At 36.1% G+C, this 20,057-nt stretch overlaps 1 long non-coding RNA gene across 1 annotated transcript in view; it reads right to left on the minus strand.

The window, feature by feature from the left end:
- Positions 1-3,324: 3,324 nt before the first annotated feature.
- LOC136030470 (uncharacterized) overlaps positions 3,325-20,057 on the minus strand; it is a 29,078-nt gene continuing 12,345 nt past the window's right edge. Inside the window, exon 3 of the long non-coding RNA XR_010618285.1 lies at positions 3,325-3,770. This is a non-coding gene — a long non-coding RNA (uncharacterized LOC136030470). The remainder of the gene's footprint in view (positions 3,771-20,057) is intronic.

The raw sequence follows: 20,057 nt of genomic DNA on the forward strand, positions 1-20,057 counted from the left end.
TTTGAGGGTTCTATTTTTTTTAGTAAAATATAAAAAGGGGAGCAAAAAAAAATGTACGCGAATTTTACTGAGACTCTATTTAACTTGAGGTTTAGAACCCTTGTTTTTTTTTTATTTAAACTTTAAAATTATAAGAAACCAGTTCTGCTGCACTGTCTTTTTATGTAAAAATAAGCGTCTATACACAAAAAGACGAATGCAACAGAGAACAGGCTTATACAGAGTTCCGAAATTTACTGCCCAGCTACTTCATTATTTAGAAAAGAAAAGGAAAGTCAATCATTTGCAGACAATAGACAATATGTTTTTCCGAACTAAAAAATTTATAAAAGGATAAATTTTGAAGATTGGCTAAATACATTACAAGAGCGAAAACCTCAAGATGGTTGCGATGTCTGGTCAAGACCTTTTTTCTTCACATGTAATTATGCTTGCTATTAACAAATCCTTTTAGACTTTCCTGGAACATTTTGTGATATAGGAAAAGCAAAGATACAAATGTGTTCCTTAAAACTGAATTAGTCAATACAAGATAAATGCTAAATGTGAAAATGAGCACTACCTAAGGAGGGGCGGGGGTAGCATGGATTAGTTTTTGGCGGAAAAGAAATTTTCTGGGCAAAAACTTTCATGGGTAGATAAGGTGTGATTTAAAAAATTTACATTTTCTAAGAGCCCCACGGAGATAAAACCATCGAAAAAGTGATGAAGAACTAATATATATATATATATATATATATATATATATATATATATATATATATATATATATATATATATATATATATATATATATATATATTACATATATATATATATTACATATATATATATTACATATATATATACATATATATTATATATATATATATATTACATATATATATATATTACATATATATATATATATACATATATTATATATATATATATATATATATATATATATATATATATATATATATATATATATATATATATATATATATGTAGCTAAATGTATTTTACTTATTTTCAATTCTGGTACACCTTTTATTGAAATCCTTTGAAATCAAATTTAGTCAGGTCTTCGGGGATGGTGAGAAGGGTGGTGAACTGTATGAGAGTCAGGAAGGTGTACTACGTGTAACAAGGTCGTAAGAAAGAATTTAAAATCCATTATGGTGCAAATATTAAATATTAGTGGAGAACACTTTCTTTTTGATTTTTTCAACTTTTATCATGACCACATTTATGGACAAGCAGGGCTTTACCGTATGCAAGGTGCAATACATTAAAACAGATTGGACTAATTGACAGTGTTTTCAGATCGATGCTGTTTTGAGGTAAAGAATTCTCTAGACTTTTTTACTGATACTGACAAATGTCCTTAGAAATGGAGACACAACCTAGGTTTCCCGGTACCCACAGGTATATCTTGTGGAGACAGAAAAGTTATCTATTGCCAAGAGGGTCAGTTTCCAAAAATCAAAGACAGAGAACACACACAAAAAAATCAGTTAGTCAGTCAAAGATCGTGCAACACCCTGGTTTCATCTTTGGAGGTAAAGCTATAAAGAATATTGATGAATCCCATCTCCTCAAAAATATATTTTCACCATCCATTCACGCGGTAGATATTCTCGAATGGGTTTGTTCCTTCTGGGCAAGAAAGCATGGTGAAATTATACCTTCTATGGACACAATGGCATCCATCTCAATTATACTTCTCTGCAAATTTTTACACAAACCTTGTTCCAAAAAAGGAATGCCCGTGTTCTGCAGAGCTCATAGAAAGCTGTTTATACTCCTCCAAAGGATTAATAATACGGCTTCTAGAGATATAAAAGGGTGTCAATGGATATTCTTCTGAGTACCCACCATTCTTACTAGCTATATACTAGTATCACCGTTACGGTAGGTAAAGAAACACCTCACAAGGGATAGTCGATTCCTATGTTTAGACAGCCGGATTGCACTGAAGTCATTACTAAAAAAAATACTACTGTTGCCAACAATCTATGAAAAAAGGTTGAGCCTTATATCTCAAATCGGCAAAAAAATTGTTATAAAGGGTATTTTCAATTACAACAGCAGAAAGAACTTGTTTCCCAAAGAGCAAGCTTATGAAAAATGCTGTTGCACATAAATAATTAATTATATGCTATAAATAATTAACGCTTAATGCTATAACCTCTTTTGTTCTAGAGTTACTTTCGATTTACAATCAACTCAAAATCTATTATAACCAAATTTTCATGAGTTTTAGAGACCGAAAGCGTTAAGTACAGGTCTCCCCCACAGTCAAAAGTATAGCGTCTTTTCAACAATCGACGGTTTAAAAGGCGTTTTATATATTTTTTTGCTAATCTTCAACATTTTGTAAAATGTCATAAAATATATGCCATATTTCCACGACCTTACTGCATAATTCTTTTGAAGGACGATAAAAATTCTTCTTCAATAATTTTATTAGGTTCTTAAAAGTTTCCTCTAGGCTTCTCATACAAGCCTAGATACTCATGAAAACGCCCAAAGGTTTTTTGGGGTTAGGATGCTCATCCATAGACCAGAAGCTATCGTCAACGCAAAAGTACTGTATACACTGTTATTTGATTTAAAAATTCAATGCATGAAAACAATGCATTTTCGCGAAAGAAAAGACACAATTTTAGAGATCAGAGCGGGCATAAGTCGAATCCTCTAAGTTAACAATCTTAAACCAAACAGACTAAATTGAATGAAGAAATCCGGCACAAAAAGAAACGGAAAAGGCCATTAATATGAGTTGTGCAACCCTCATTTAACTCCCCAAAGCAATTAGTAGCATTGCCTCTTCAATGAATACGCAATATATTTTCAATTGAAATTATTCTTTACCCGATGGTCAATATATTTGAAAGAATGAATTATTTTAGTCATTTTATGATTATTATTACTTCGCCATTAGTAAGCATATAGATACAGTAAACCCTGGCATTGGGGTTTTTGGACAAGCAAGATCCCCTTTCCTACTTTTATCAGGTTCACTCTATATATAAAAAAGTCCTAGCTACATTTTTTAAGTTTAGCATTAATCCGCAAATATAAAATGGCGGGCCCAAAATAAATCTGTCGAAACTCTTTTTGAAACATAACCACAATATCACTTTTCCTTCATGGCATCCCCTTCTTAAAAGGGGATGCTTAAAGTTGAAAGTATACAATAGTTGTTCGTGTATAGTAAGTGCTCTTCATAAATTGTTTTGAAAAACATAGTTATGTATTTATTTTAATTTTCTCTATCTTGTACTCCGTCCCTATGAACTATCCCTAGCTCTAAGAACAACAAGCAGTTTGCAAGAATACAAAGAAACAATATTTTATTGATTAAATTTATATTAAAATATAAAATAAAAAAACGTTGTTGTATGTTGAGTCAGGAAGAGGTTCTTTGGCAGGAGCAGAGGCCACATAATTGCAGTTTCAATGAGCAGTAAATTCGTTAGGTGAAGGATGAGCAAAAAATTGAAGCAAAATTGATTAAAAATTTTTTGAGGGTTCTATTTTTTTAGTAAAATATAAAAAGGGGAGCAAAAAAAAAAAATATACGCGAATTTTACTGAGATTCTATTTAACTTGAGGTTTAGAACCCTTGTTTTTTTTTATTTAAACTTTAAAATTATAAGAAACCAGTTCTGCTGCACTGTCTTTTTATGTAAAAATAAGCGTCTATACACAAAAAGACGAATGCAACAGAGAACAGGCTTATACAGAGAGTTCCGAAATTTACTGCCCAGCTACTTCATTATCTAGAAAAGAAAAGAAAAGTCAATCATTTGCAGACAATAGACAATAAATATTTCCGAACTAACAAATTTATAAAAGGATAAATTTTGAAGACTGGCTAAATACATTACAAGAGCGAAAACCTCAAGACCATGTGAAGAAAACCTTTTTTCTTCACATGTAATTATGCTTGCTATTAACAAATCCTTTTAGACTTTCCTGGAACATTTTGTGATATAGGAAAAGCACAGATACAAATATGTTCCTTAATACTGAATTAGTCAATACAAGATAAATACTAAATGTGAAAATGAGCACTGCCTAAGGAGGGGCGGGGGTATCATGCATTAGTTTTTGGCGAAAAAGAAATTTTATGGGCAAAAACTTTCATGGGTAGATAAGGTGTGATTTAAAAATTTACATTTTCTAAGAGCCCCAAGGAGATAAAACCATCGAATAAGTGATGAAGAACTAATATATTATACAATATATATATATATATATATATATATATATATATATATATATATATATATATATATATATATATATATATATATATATAAGCTAAGCGTATTTTACTTATTATCAATTCTGGTACCCCTTTTATTAAAAATATACGCGAATTTTACTGAGATTCTATTTAACTTGAGGTTTAGAACCCTTGTTTTGTTTTTTTTATTTAAACTTTAAAATTATAAGAAACCAGTTCTGCTGCACTGTCTTTTTATGTAAAAATAAGCGTCTATACACAAAAAGACGAATGCAACAGAGAACAGGCTTATACAGAGAGTTCCGAAATTTACTGCCCAGCTACTTGATTATCTAGAAAAGAAAAGAAAAGTCAATCATTTGCAGACAATAGACAATAAATATTTCCGAACTAACAAATTTATAAATGGATAAATTTTGAAGACTGGCTAAATACATTACAAGAGCGAAAACCTCAAGACCATGTGAAGAAAACCTTTTTTCTTCACATGTAATTATGCTTGCTATTAACAAATCCTTTTAGACTTTCCTGGAACATTTTGTGATATAGGAAAAGCACAGATACAAATATGTTCCTTAATACTGAATTAGTCAATACAAGATAAATACTAAATGTGAAAATGAGCACTACCTAAGGAGGGGCGGGGGTATCATGCATTAGTTTTTGGCGAAAAAGAAATTTTATGGGCAAAAACTTTCATGGGTAGATAAGGTGTGATTTAAAAATTTACATTTTCTAAGAGCCCCAAGGAGATAAAACCATCGAATAAGTGATGAAGAACTAATATATTATACAATATATATATATATATATATATATATATATATATATATATATATATATATATATATATATATATATATATATATATATATATATATATATATATATATATATATATATATATATATATATATATATATATAGCTAAGCGTATTTTACTTATTATCAATTCTGGTACCCCTTTTATTGAAATCTTTTGAAATCCAATTTAGTCAGGTCTTGGGGGATGGTGAGAAGGGTGGTGAACTGTATGAGAGTCAGGAAGGTGTACTACGTGTAACAAAGTCGTAAGAAAGACACATTTGCACTATCAAGAACGGCTCAGGAGCGACTAAGGCCCAGCGGCCATGGGGCAACTGTTTTGAGACTATAATTGCTAACTGATTGCGCATGCAACTGTTGTGTGACAATGGCCTTGAGGAAGTGAGGTCCAACCCACGAGGCAATCCAGATGTTACTGGTTTCCAACCAGTCTAAAACCGGTTCCGAATGAGACCCCAGTCATGGTCACAGTTGCGTTGCAGTGCTGTCCCAGACATTTTCGGGAGCTACCGCGTTGATATTGTCCAATTATTTTGGCTCTCAACATGTCAGACCAGGAATTAAACATGAAAGTAGACTAAAAGTAGACTAATATCATGATTGTCAAAATGGCTAGTATACAATAACTGAGCAGCTAGGGGTTTTGAAAAATTAGAAAAAATGAGGTATTTTTAACTTACGAACGGGTGATTGAATCTCCATGAAATTTGATATTTAGAAGGATATCATGTCTCAAAGCTCTTATTTTAAATCCTGACCGGATCTGGTGACATTGGGGGAAGTTTGGGGTGGGGAAACCTAAAATGATGGAAAACGCTTAGATTGGAGGGATTGGGATGAAACTTGGTTGGAAAAATAAGCAGAAGTCTTGCATACATGATTTACATAATTGGAACGGATCCGATCAATTGCGGGGGGGGGGGAGGGGTAATTCTGAAAAATAAGAAAAAATGACGTATTTTTAACTTACGAATGAGTGATCGGATCTTCATGAAACTTCATATTTAGAAGGACCTCGTAACTCAGAAATCTTATTTTAAATCTCAACCGGATCAAGCGTAATTGGGGGGGGGGCAGTTGGGGAGACCGGAAATCTTAGAAAATACAAAAAGCGGTGAGATCAGAATGAAACTGGATGGGAAAAATAGAAACCTGTCTAAGATACGTGACTGACATAATTGGACCGGATCTTCTCTCTTTGGTGGAATTGGGGGGGGGGAGGGTAATTTTGAAAATTGACGTATTTGTAACTTACGAAAGGGTGACCAGATTTTAATGAAATTTGATATTTAGAAGGATCTTGTGCTTTAAAGTTCTAATTTCAAATTCCGACCAGATCCTGTGACCTTCGGGGGAGTTGGAGGGGGAAACCGGAATTCTTGGAAAACATGAAAATTGGGGTATTTATATTTTACGAATAGATGATCGGATCGTAATGGAATTTGATTTTTAGAAGGAATTCATGTCTCAGAGCTCTTATTTCAAATCCCGACCAGATCTTTTGACATTGGGGGGAGTTGGACAGGGAAATCTTGGAAAAACACTTGGAGTGGAGGAATCGGGATGAAGCTTGGTGGATAGAATAAACAAATGTCCTTGATACGTGATTGACAGAATCGTACTGGATTCTGGTCGGGACCGGAAATCTTAGAAAATACTTAAAGCGGTGAGATCAGGATGAAACTGGATGGGAAGAATAGAAACTTGTCTAAGATACGTGACTGACATAGCTGGACCGGATCTGCTTTTTTTGGTGTAATTGGGGGGGAGGGTAATTTTGAAAATTGAGGTATTTGTAACTTACGAAAGGGTGACCAGATCTTAATGAAATTTGATATTTAGAAGGACCTTGTGCTTTGAAGTTCTAATCTCAAATTCCGACCAGATCCTGTGACATTCGGGGGAGTTGGAGGGGGAAACCGGAATTCTTGGAAAACATGAAAATTGGGGTATTTTTATCTTACGAATAAATGATCGGATCGTAATGAAATTTGATTTTTAGAAGGAATTCATGTCTCAGAGCTCTTATTTCAAATCCCGACTAGATCTTTTAACATTGGGGGGAGTTGGAGGGGGAAATCTTGGAAAAACACTTGGAGTGGAGGAATCAGGATGAAGCTTGGTGGATAGAATAAACAAATGTCCTTGATACGTGATTGACAGAATCGTACTGGATTCGCTGGCGAGTTTGGTGCTTCTGGACGTGCTAGGACGATGAAAATTGATAGGCGTGTCAGGGAGCTGCACAATTTGACTTGATAAAGTCGTTTTCCCAGATTCGACCATCTGAAGGGCTAAAGGGAGACGAAAAATTAGAAAAAATTAGGTATTTATAACTTACGAGTGGGTGATCGGATCTTAATGAATTTTGATATTTAGAAGGACATCGTGACTCAGAGCTCTTATTTTAAATCCTGACCGGCATTAAGCCTCTTATTTCCCTTTTTAAATCAATCTATTGATTCATAGAATTTTGTTAGAGCTCATACCATATGATCTCTTGGCTCTTAGCTCTTCTCGCCTCGTCACAAGTGCCATATGAGCTCTTAGCTCTTGTTTTATTGCACCCCTTCTTGTCGAGGTGTCAACAACTGGGGAGAAGGCTTATAGAAGGGGCTTTGGAAGAAGCAAAGTGAGTGAATTGTTCGGGTTCTGCTGGAATTGTCGAGGTGAGTTTGCATTTATTATCTTAGTTCAATTCGTCATGAAAATTTATAGAGCAGCCCATTCTTGATTCTGAGACGGAAAGCTTAATGGATTGGGGGAAATGAATGGAAGCGAGGACCAGGGTATATACCCAGGAATTCATTCTGTGGGGGAGGGGAGGCAGAAAAGAAAATCCAGTTAACTATGTGGAAATCGTTCGGAATGAAGGAGAAGAAGGTATAAGTTATAGTACTGCAAGGGGGTGACCATCAAGAGCCGTCTGATTACGGGCCTTGGAGGGTTGTAGCATGGGTCTATCTACTTTAGAGACATAATTCAAAAGTGGCAAAACTAGATGGTTATATAACTTAAAGGAAATATTACGAAACTTTCAAAATTTTGCGGGGAGGGTTCTAATTCTGATGTCCCCTTTGCATATGCGCCTGAGCTGTCAACAGGCTGCTTAAAAAAACGCAAAGTAGGCCTATATTAAAAGATTATTCCACAGAGAATCTGAAGTGTCACTAATGATAAATATGCAGGAAACATGTTTAGAAAACAATTCTTACTCCATTACATTCAGAATAATTTTACGTTTATTACATAATACAAAATATTTGATTGCAACTCCACTTTACTTTACCCCCAACCCTTCTTAATGTGCATATACATAGCCCAAATTGTATATTTCCCATGGGTTCTGCCGATCCGTCTCTCTTGTTTCGACCTGTGTACCCATAGATAGTATCAATTGTCATGAAATAAAACACATTTTCTTAATAAGTTTCCTTCCCAACAGCCTCTACTCTATGCCTTTACCCTTCCCTCTGATTTTCCCTTACTTTGATATTCCCTCAGCCTAGTTTGGTTTCCTATGGAAAAATAAAATGAGCTAGTCTAGCTAGCCTAACCTGTGGAAACATTTCAAAGAAGAATCGACTAAAAACTACTAAGCACTATTGATGTCTGAAAACAAGTACAATGACTAGGATAGAACAAAGAGGCTAATTAATGTGCTAGAAAAGTAGCCGCCCATTAAAAAATGTCAACCTTTAAAAATTTAAACGCATATAGGTGTATAAATAGGTAATAGGTAAGGAATTCGGCACTTGTTATTATTCAGAACACACTCAATAAGTGAAGTTAGGTTCTTTCGTGAAACGAACTACGATGCAGGAACATTTTAATTAAATATTTTATATATAGAGGTGGTAAGGCTAGGGTGAGTTAGGTATTTGATATAATGTCCCACCCCCACCCCCCTAATTTGCAAACATATAGCCCAAACTTTTGATAAAGCTAATGAAATAAAGTAATGTTGTGTCCATTGACACACTGTATTGTTGTGGGCAACAATCCCTTATCCTGGAAAAATATAATTGCCTCTTTTTCAGTCTTTGGCAAATCCGAAATCTTCATATCAAAATCCATGTTCAGACACTATCTTCTATCACTATGCATAGCAAACTAAATTGAGTTCTGTCTTTGTGGCTATTAAACTGGATTTTCGCATTGTAGTTTGTTTCACGAAAGAACCTGACTTCACTTATTGAGTGTGTTCTGAATGATACACAAGTACCAGGAATTCTTATAACCAGAGATAGCTTCAACCAAGGTAACAGTTTTATAACCGAAATGGGGCTTTTTTAGCCATCAGCTTGACCACTTGTTTCTATTACGCCGTCTGGTTTGGGTTACTTTTTGTTCATCCACTTTGCCTTTCTTTCTTTCTGTCCCTTGATTGATATTGTCCTCTAATCACAAGGGCTAGTGGTGTTAATTGGATTTATATTATAAGTAACTCCTGAAAGGCTGAAATTGAACTTGTTCCAAGAGAAATGCAGGGCTTAAATGTTAAAAAAAAATGGAGTATACACTTGCCACACTTGGGATGAATCATCATCAGGGGCTTTTTTGCTACTTGGAAATTAGGTGAGTTATGCAAAGATACAAAAACAGAGGGCAGATATCAGCTAGTTTTGCTATTTATTCCATTAGTCCATCTGAAGCAGTAGAGCGACTCCATGTTAGGTTAACAGAAAAATTTGACCTTGAAATAATTTCTCTGCATTGGCCCATCATATCTTTGAAAACCCTTCCCACTCCATTAAGTTTGACCAAGCCCAACTTATTGCTATTGTCCCACAACTCTTAAAGCAGAAAATCAGAGAAGCTTTGGAAATTACTAAAAATAAACCAGCCATCAATAAAGACAATGGTGAGTTTCATATTAGCGAAATTTGGGAACCAATCACCCATAAATTGAAAACTCACAAAAAACTCCACCCCTTTCCTAAGGGCCCAACCTCTTAAGATCCTCTAGGACAGCAGCCATCAACGCCTCTACCAAAATTCGGGCCATGGCACAACAATAACTCCAGGTTCGGCTCATCATTAGTGTTGTTCAGTGTTTTTAGTTTTATTTATTTAGTGATTTTACTTTCTGGCAAGAAATTTGAATTAACCTGATGATGACAGGCACAGGTCCTGTCGAAATTATCGTTAGAAGAAAAATCAATCACCTGACATCCATAGCTTAGGTAAGCTTATTACCTTCTATCATCATTGTTTTTTTATTTATTTATTTTTATTGTTTCATTTTTGTTTCTCAGCTGTTTTTGTGCATAGAGTTTTGCATGGGAAACTATATTGAAGCGTTTTTTTTTGCGAATCTATTGATTGAATAAATTGAATGATTGAATGAATCTTTTTAGCACGAATCAAGATCCTAAATAATACCCAAAGAAGAGCCTGCAGGCACTTATCTCTACTCTGTTCCTGCTTCTAAGGCTTAGCAGATTGCCAGTAATTTTTTAGACTAAGCCCACATGCTCAAAAGTTTTTGCGATTTATTTCGTTCTTCAATTCTAAAATAAGCGTGAATCCAGAGTTGTATGAGTCCGGCTTAACATCAAGCGAGTTTTTGCTGAATTTAGCCTGTTTTTTTTTTAATGATTAAATGGAAAAAAAAATTATATTGAAAATAGGGAGGAATATTAAAACGAACATAAACTCTGTATATGAGGAGGACTGCCCTTGCTCAACCCTTGTTCTTTACGCTAAGGTCTTAAAATTCTTTAAATGTACTTCTCATTCTCATTTAACGGCCCTTATGTTTGAGCAGTCTCTCTTGAAGGATCGTGACAAAAATTCAAACTTTGGCAATGTTTAAAAATTTGGCAATTTGAATTCGAGCTTTCGTATGGAGACTAATTTGTGGTGGGAGGAACACTGTCCGTTGGAGTCGTCCAAAAGAACCATTAGTATATTTTTTTTTCAAATCTAAGCTATATATTTAGAACATTTTTAAAACCGTATATTTACGATCTTGCGTATCTATGAGGCTAAAAACGCTTTCTTTGGCCCTCATTTAAGCTGTAAATTTACTTCTGAAAGTTTTCACTCTTAAAACACAATGTTTGTTCAAGTTGATGAAAAAAAATCAGCGCCCCTTAAAGGTGAAACTGGTGCTGATATATAGTCTACTTAAATATCCTATCCCAGAAGATAATTTAATCTCTGGATCCATTCCTGAAAGTGTCCTTCATCTAGTTCAATTACTTTCCAAGATTTTTTTTTCTTAAGTGAGTATTTTTTTTTTTATAAGGTGTGGGAAAAGCCAAATTTGAGGCTCATTACTAAATTGGATTCAAGTCCATTTCTTTCTTTCTTTTTAGACACCGGTAAGGATTATTGTGTAGACGCTGATAAAGTATAAATAAATCCCAGCTAGATATGTAAATATGCAAAGGTGCCAGGCAATGGCACCTTTGTGGAGACCAGCGCCTTGTTTTATTGTACGATTTTTGTTTTTGTTGGAGATTATCAAACAGTTCGTCGTAATGAACTGTAGTAAGGAGCGACCCGGCTCAATAGTAACCAAAACTCTAAAAAACAGAATTTTGATACCAATAGCTATATCAAAAGAATCGAATTTTAATGTTGATTTTAAATATATAAATTTCATTAAGTTTAGTCTTACTCATCAAAAGTTACGTGCCTGAGAAAATTTGCCCTATTTTAGAAAATAGGGGAAAATACCCCCTAAAATTCATAGAATCTTAACGAAAATCACACTATCAGATTCAGCTTATCAGAGAACCCTATTGTGCAAGTTCCAAGCTCCTATCTACAAAAATATGGAATTTTGTATTTTTTGCCAGAAGACAAATCACGGATGCGTGTTTTTTTTGTTGTTGTTTTTTTCCCAAGGGTGATCATATCAACCCAGTGGTCCTAGAATGTCACGAGAGGGCTCATTCCAACGGAATGAGCGTATTTCAGCGTATCAGAGAACCCTACTGTAGAAGTTTCAAGTCCCTATCTATAAAAACGTGGAATTTTGTATTTTTTGCTATAAGACAGATCACGGATGCGTTTTTATTTGTTTTTTTTCTTTTTCCCAGGGGTGATCGTATCGACCCAGTGGTCCTAGAATTTTGCAAGAGGGCTCTTTCGAACGGAAAAGAAAAGTTCTAGTGCCCTTTTTAAGTGACCAAAAAATTGGAGGGCACCTAGGCCCCCTCCCACGCTGACTTTTTTCCCAAAGTCGTCGGATCAAAATTCTGAGATAGCCATTTTATTCAGCATATTCAAAAAACCTTATAATTATGTCTTTGGGGACGATTTACTCCCCCACAGTCCCCGTGGGAGGGGCTGCAATTTCAAACTTTGACCAGTGTTTGCATATAGTAATGGTTATTGGGAAGTGTACAGACGTTTTCAGGGGGATTTTTGGTTCGGAGGAGGGGTTAAGAAGAGGGGGTTATGTGGGGGAAACTTTTCCATGGAGGAATTTGTCATGGGGAAAGAAGATTTCCATGAAGGGGGCGCAGCATTTTCCAGCATTATTTAAAAACAATGAAAAAATAAATATGAAAGTTTTTTCAACTGAAAGTAAGTTTTAGCATTAAAATTTAAAACGAACAGAAAATATTACGCATATAAGGGGTTCACCTCCTCCCAATACCTTACTCTTTACGCTAGAGTATTTTTAGTAATTTCAACTTTTATTCTACGGCCTTTGTGATTCAGGGGACAAAATTTAAGCTTTAGTGTAAGGAGCGAGGTATTGATGAGTGGGCGAATCCTCTCATATACGTAATAAAATCATACGAATATAGAGGTTTGTTACGTAAGCTAATTTGTAAGTTACGTATATCTTTTACTAATGAAAACATTCGTAAAAAATTAAAAGTTCTAGTTGCCTTTTTAAGTACCCAAAAAATTGGAGGGCCTCCCCCCTCATTTTTTCTCAAAATCATTCGATCAAAACTATGGGAAAGCCATTTAGCCAAATAAATAAATATGCAAATTTCGCTTTGATTATTCATCTGCGGAGAGCCGAAATCAAAACATGGATCAACTAAAAAACGTTCAGTAATTAAATAAAAAAACATGTTTTTTTTAACCGAAAGTAAGGAGCGACATTAAACCTTAAAACGAGCAGAAATTACCCCGTACTCTTTTTACTGTTTGAAAAAGTAGTGTTGAGAGAAAGAGTCAAACTTTAGCGTAAAAAGCGGGGCGTTGAGGAGGGAACAGCCCCTTCCATATACGGGGTAATTTTTGCTTGTTTTAAGTTTTAATGTCCCTCCTTACTTTCAGTTAAAAAAACTAGTTTTTTCATTTAATATCTTCTGTTATCCGCTATTGATAAGGCCGGAAATCTTAAAGCGGTGAGATCATTATGAAACTGGATGGGAAGAATAAAAACCTGTCTAAGATACGTGACTGATATAACCGGACCGGATCACCTCTCTTTGGTGGAATTGGAGGGGGGTAATTTTGAAAATTGAGGTATTTGTAACTTACGAAAGGGTGACCAGATCTTAATGAAATTTGATATTTAGAAGGATCTTGAGCTTTAAAGTTCTTATTTAAATTCCGACCAGATCCAGTGACGTTGGGGGGAGTTGGAGGGGGAAACCGGAATTCTTGGAAAACGTGAAAATTGGGGTATTTTTATCTTACGAATAGATGATCGGATCTTAATGAAATTTTATTTTTAGAAAGAATTCATGTCTCAGAGCTCTTATTTCAAATCCCGACCAGATCGTTTGACATTGGGGGGAGTTGGAGGGGGAAATCTTGGAAAATCACTTGGGGTGTAGGAATCGGGATGAAGCTTGGTGGATAGAATAAACAAATGTCCTTGATCGTGATTGACAGAATCGTACTGGATTCGCTCTCTTTGGGGGAGTTGGGGGGAGGGGTTCAGTGATTTGGCGAGTTTGGTGCTTCTGGACGAGCTAGGACGATGAAAATAGATAGGCGTATCAGGGAGCTGCAAAATTTGACTTGATAAAGTCGTTTTCTCAGATTCGACCATCTGGGGGGCTAAAGGGAGAGGAAAAATTAGAAAAAATTAGGTATTTATAACTTACGAGTGGGTGATCGGATCTTAATGAATTTTGATATTTAGAAGGACATCGTGACTCAGAGCTCTTATTTTAAATCCTGATCGGCATTAAGCCTCTTATTTTCCTTTTTAAATCAATCTATTGTTTCATAGAATTTTGTTAGAGCTCATACCATATGATCTCTTGGCTCTTAGCTCTTCTCGCCTCGTCAAAAGTGCCATATACACTTCGAACTTCGAGCAGCAGCTAGTACTGCTGCTTTAGATTTGTTCTTAGTTACGAGACGCCATTCGTACTTTCCTCTGCGGAGTTCAAAATCGTCGTCATTCAAAGCATCACCACAAATATAAGCCTGTGTAGCACAGCGGGAGATGCAGTGGACTTAGTCCGGAAGGTCGCAGGTTCGATTCCTGCCACAGGCAATTCTTTAAACATTAGTCACCACAAATATTCGACAGGAAGTTTTTCCTTTCTTCTGCGGTAACAACGGTAGGAGGACGTTTTTTCAAGACTACTGAGTAAGACGGAGGAGAAGGAGTAAACTCATTAGCTTGAGCAGCAACAGGGTTGCCTTCAGGCCACGGTAATGGTTTCTGGTTCAAACGGTCAAGAAGACCATTGAACTTGCTCGTTGACAGTGGACACTACACAAGCAGCGATCTCTTCATTGCAGGCCGGAACTTCTTGGGGCTCAAAAATAACGAACTTAGGAAGCTGTCTCTTTTCTTTGGCACAGCGAGCGAACGTCTTCGCAATGTTTATCAAGTTATCCTCGTCCTTTACGTGTTTTATTACACGTTCCCCTAATTCCGACTTGCGATAGATAATCTCTTTTGATTCTAAAATCGCTTCACGGCTGAAAAACTCGAGTCCTCGCATAGTAAAAACATTTGTTTTCACACCTGCTATCATAGCTCTTGAGATAAAATTCAGCACTGCATTCCGCACTAGGTTATCACCCATTTTACTGGTGGTTTCCTTACGAGAAAAGTAAGGGAAGTATTGAGGGTTGGTTACCTTGTCCCCGCAATTTAAGGGGCACGCCCGGCGGGTACCACGGCTCTTGCTACCAAGTCACTCACCCCCCCCCCTTCTGCTTACCTTTCTCTTGCCACCTCTATCGCAGCGTGATTGCCTTTAAATATCGGAATTCCAAATTATAGCTGCTGGGGGGGAGGTTATTGGCCGGGAAGTTGTCGTTCTATCTCTTACGAGGTCGGCCTCTGGGGCACGGGCCGTGACCCCGTCCTTCTAATGTGATTTTTGGAAGCTAGTTGGCCGACATTCACTGGGTATGGTCAAGCCAGCGGAGTTGCTGGCTCCTGACCCGGTCCATGATGGTGCGGAAACAACGGAGTAGTTTTCGGAGGTCTTTACTTGAGACTCGGTCAATGTAGGTGATCCCTGCAATGTGCCTAAGGCATTTAGTTTCAAATGCGGAGATTCTTTGCTCATCATCAGCCTTTATTGACCAGGTTTCGCTTGAGCATAATGCAATTGGGATTATGAGAGAGTTGAAGAGTCGCACCTTCAGAGAAGTTGACAGAGTCTTGTTTTTCCAGATTGGCTTCAAGAGGTTCTTGAAGCTTCAAGATTGGCTTCAAGAGGTTCTTGAGGCTTCAAGAGGTTCTTGACGCTGGCGCCTGCCAGGCCAAGTCTTCGTTTGATCGATTTCGAGCAGTCGTTATCAGAAGTTAGGAGGCTCTCTAGGTAGACGAAGGAGTCAACATTTTCTACTGGCTCTCCTTTTATTTTTAGCTGCACGTTTCTTGAAGTAGGGTCTCTAGACACCCGCATAACCTTGGTTTTGGCAATATAATATAATTGCATAAATTATAAATACAATCACAATTTTTTTAATTGATTGTTATGCAATATAGCTGTTTAATTGTTTTTTTGTAAATCTGATTAAATTTATCAGTTAAGAACAATCCAATGGAAAATGTTTTACACAGCCTTTCTTTGTGATTTAACGTTCATTTACTATTTAATTAAAATTAAGGAGAAAATTAAAATAGCGGCACTTTTACCCTTGAAATTAAGGGGAAAATTAAGTTCAAAATTGTCTGCCCATGTTGGACAATAAAACACAAATCTTTATCTTTGTGAAATCAAATAAAATCAATAAAATCCAACAAACCACAATAAAATGTTCGCTTTTGTTAATCTTTTGGTTACAAAAGAAAATCTTTTTTTATAGGCTCCACTCTGTAAAAATTTAAAAGTCGTGAATTCTATATGTAACGGAAAAGCATCCATATTTTTTGGGAGTAAAGGTTGCCAATTTTAACACACAAAAATAGCGGAAATCATGCTAAAAAAAATATATATATATAAAAACTATAAGATGGTGCAGCTATTCCATGCAGATGTAATGGTTTGACCTATGGACAGAAAGGGCTATCAGAGTTCATTAACTTCTTTGTTAATTTGTCTTTACAGTTAAAAATAGCGATGCTGACGAAAATGACAGCTCTTAAGTCGATCTTCCGTTATTTAAAGTCAGAATATCGTTTTCACTAGATCATATCAGGTATTTATTACTTCCAATATTTCTAGTAATCCTCTGCCTTTAATGTTCTTTGGATTCAAGTGATATGCAAGATCCTTCATGGCCTGGATTTTTCAGTCTTCTCAATTTTTCTGATCTGCTATCAATTCGCGTCTTTTTATTGATTAAGCCTTTCAATTAGTGGCCGAATAGTGACTACCGTTATTCAAATGGTATTCAATGACCTGAAATTCTAAAAATTCTCTAAACTTTCCCCCTTGACTCACTCGAAACTCTATGCTGCATTCTTGTGCTCTGCTAAACTGATTCCTAGGTCCCTGACTTTGCCGAAAGGAACTCTATTAGAATTTATTAATTTTTGATGACAATCACTTGCAAAACACCACTGTCTGCCTGCACTGTTGTTTCTGATGCAATCTTTAAGACTCTCCCTAAAAACTCCCTTTATACTGAGATTTTGTCCTCTGCTGAACTGATGTTATGATCTACTCAAATCTGGCTCTGATCTAAAAACCTGATAAAATTGATCAGAAAGATCCTTCATGCCCTGGATTTCCCAGTCTTCTCATTGTTTTTGATCAGACTGTCTATTAACATACTTTTACTGACTAACGTCTTTCAACTAGTGGCCGAACTGTGACTCCCGCTATTCAAATGACATGAAGTGACCAACTATTTTAAAGGAAAATTTCACCTTTTCAGCAGAAGAGAACTCTCTTGCCTGACTTTTTTGAAGTTAGATGATGTCAACAATAGTACCCGTTTCGTTTTTAACTTAGCTTTTTAATGGCACTTGGTATTAACCAAGTGACATATAGCAATCGCCAATTCTGTCGGTCTTTTTGTCTGTCGGTCTGTCTGTCTGTCGGTCCTGGTTTTGCTACTTTAGGCACTTCCAGGTAAGCTAGGACGATGAAATTTGGCAGACGTATCGGGGACGGGACCAGCTTAAATTAGAAATAGTCGTTTTCCCAATTTGACCATCTGGGGGGGGGAGTGGGGGCCGGTTAATTCGGAAGAAATAGAAAAAATGAAGTATTTTTAACTTATGAATGGGTGATGGGATCTTAATGAAATTTGATGTTTGGAATGATATTGTGTCCCAGAGCTCTTATTTTAAATCCCGACCGGATCTGGTGACATTGGGGGGAGTTGGAGGGGGAGGGGAACCTAAAATCTTGGAAAACACTTAGAGTGGAGGGATCGGGATGAAACTTGATGGGAAAAATAAGCACAAGTCCCAGACACATGATTGACATAATCGGAACGGATCCGCTCTCTTTGGGGTAGTTGAGGGGGGGCTAATTCTGAAAAATTAGAAAAAAATGAGGTATTTTCAACTTACGAACGGGTTATCGGATCTCAATGAAATTTGATATTTAGAAGGATATCGTGTCTCAAAGCTCTTATTTTAAATCCTGACTGGATCTGGTGATGTTGGGGGAAGTTTAGGGTGGGGGAACCTAAAATCATGGAAAACGCTTAGATTGGAGGGATCGGGGTGAAACTTGGTGGAAAAAATAAGCAGAAGTCTTACATACGTGATTTACATAATTGGAACGGATCTGATCTATTGGGAGGGGGGTTAATTTTGAAAAATAAGAAAAAATGACGTATTTTTAACTTACGAAGGAGTGATCGGATCTTCATGAAACTTCATATTTAGAAGGACCTCGTAACTCAGATCTCTTATTCTAAATCTCAACCGGATCAAGCGTAATTGGGGGGGGGGCAGTTAGGGGGAACGGAAATCTTAGAAAATACTTAAAGCGGTGAGATCAGGATGAAAGTGGATGGGAAGAATAAAAACCTGTCTAAGATACGTGACTGACATAACCGGACCGGATCGTGGAATTGGAGGGGGGGGGGGTAATTTTAAAAATTGAGATATTTGTAACTTACGAAAGGGTGACCAGATCTAAATGAAATTTGATATTTAGAAGGATCTTGTGCTTTAAAGCTCTTATTTTAAATTCCGACCAGATCCTGTGATGTTGGGGGGAGTTGGAGGGGGGAAACGGAATTCTTGGAAAACGGGAAAATTGGGGTATTCTTATCTTACGAATAAATGATCGGATCGTAATGAAATTTGATTTTTAGAAAGAATTCATGTCTCAGAGCTCGTATTTCAAATCCCGACCAGATTGTTTGAGATTGGGGGGAGTTGGAGGGGGAAATCTTGGAAAAACACTTGGAGTGTAGGCATCGGGATGAAGCTTGGTGGATAGAATAAACAAATGTCCTTGATACGTGATTGACAGAATCGTACTGGATTCGCTCTCTTTGGGGGAGTTGAGGGGAAGGGTTCAGTGATTTGGTGAGTTTGGTGCTTCTGGACGTGCTAGGACGATGAAAATTGACAGGCGTGTCAGGGAGCTGCACAATTTGACTTGATAAAGTCGTTTTTTCAGATTCGACCATCTGGGGGTCTAAAGGGAGAGGAAAAATTAGAAAAAAATAGGTATTTATAACATACGAGTGGGTGATCGGATCTTAATGAATTTTGATATTTAGAAGGACAACGTGACTCAGAGCTCTTATTTCAAATCCTGACCGGTATTAAGGCTCTTATTTTCCTTTTTAAATCAATCTATTGATTCATAGAATTTTGTTAGAGCTCATACCATATGATCTCTTGGCTCTTAGCTCTTCTCGCCTCGTCACAAGTGCCATATGAGCTCTTAGCTCTTGTTTTTCTTTTTTTTTTCAACGATATTCAAAATGCACTCTGATTGTTTTATTGGTTTGTATGGAAACTTACACAAGTATATCTCTTAAAAAGAATAATGAAAATTGAAGTATTAAATTATTTATGAAAAGACCTTCATTGACAGCAATGAAAGTTTTGAGAGCACTAGACACCAAGTTTAAAAAAAAAGATAAAAAATGAAAGATAAGCTAGAAACACGTGCAACTAAAGAGCTTAAGAAGCCGCAGATTCCTTTTGAAGTTGTAGTTCTATTTTGGAATCAAGAGTTTTTTGGTGTTTGAATTTTTACCAATGAAAAGTGTTGTTGGATTTAATGCTTATGTCGACTTCTTTATTATCCGTGTCTAAAGTGGCACCACGGACAAAAATGTGACCCTCATCTAAAAACCTGACAGTTTTAAAAAAAAGGAAAAAATCTCAGACAAGTGTGGTTTTCAGGTATAAAATGACAAGATGATCCGGAGGGACAGAAAACGTTTTATTTTCATTTCTTTGGTACCGTAAGATTTCGAAAGGAACAGTACAAACATCAAAAACAGGTTTTTGACTGACAGATAAAACCGATTTATTTTCGAGTTTTACATAGCCTAAACTTGAGTGATGGAGGTATGATACATAAGCATCCTTTAATCTATAAGATTAATATAATTTGCCTAAAACCTTAGAAAAAAGAAAATCAGACTCAAAACTAAATTGCAGAAAATAAGAGAAAGTGGTATCATCTTAAAAGGTCCATTTAATCTTTGAACAAAACGACGGTTA

The sequence above is a fragment of the Artemia franciscana genome, chromosome 8 (genome assembly GCF_032884065.1).
Source record: "Artemia franciscana chromosome 8, ASM3288406v1, whole genome shotgun sequence".
NCBI lineage: Eukaryota > Metazoa > Arthropoda > Branchiopoda > Anostraca > Artemiidae > Artemia > Artemia franciscana.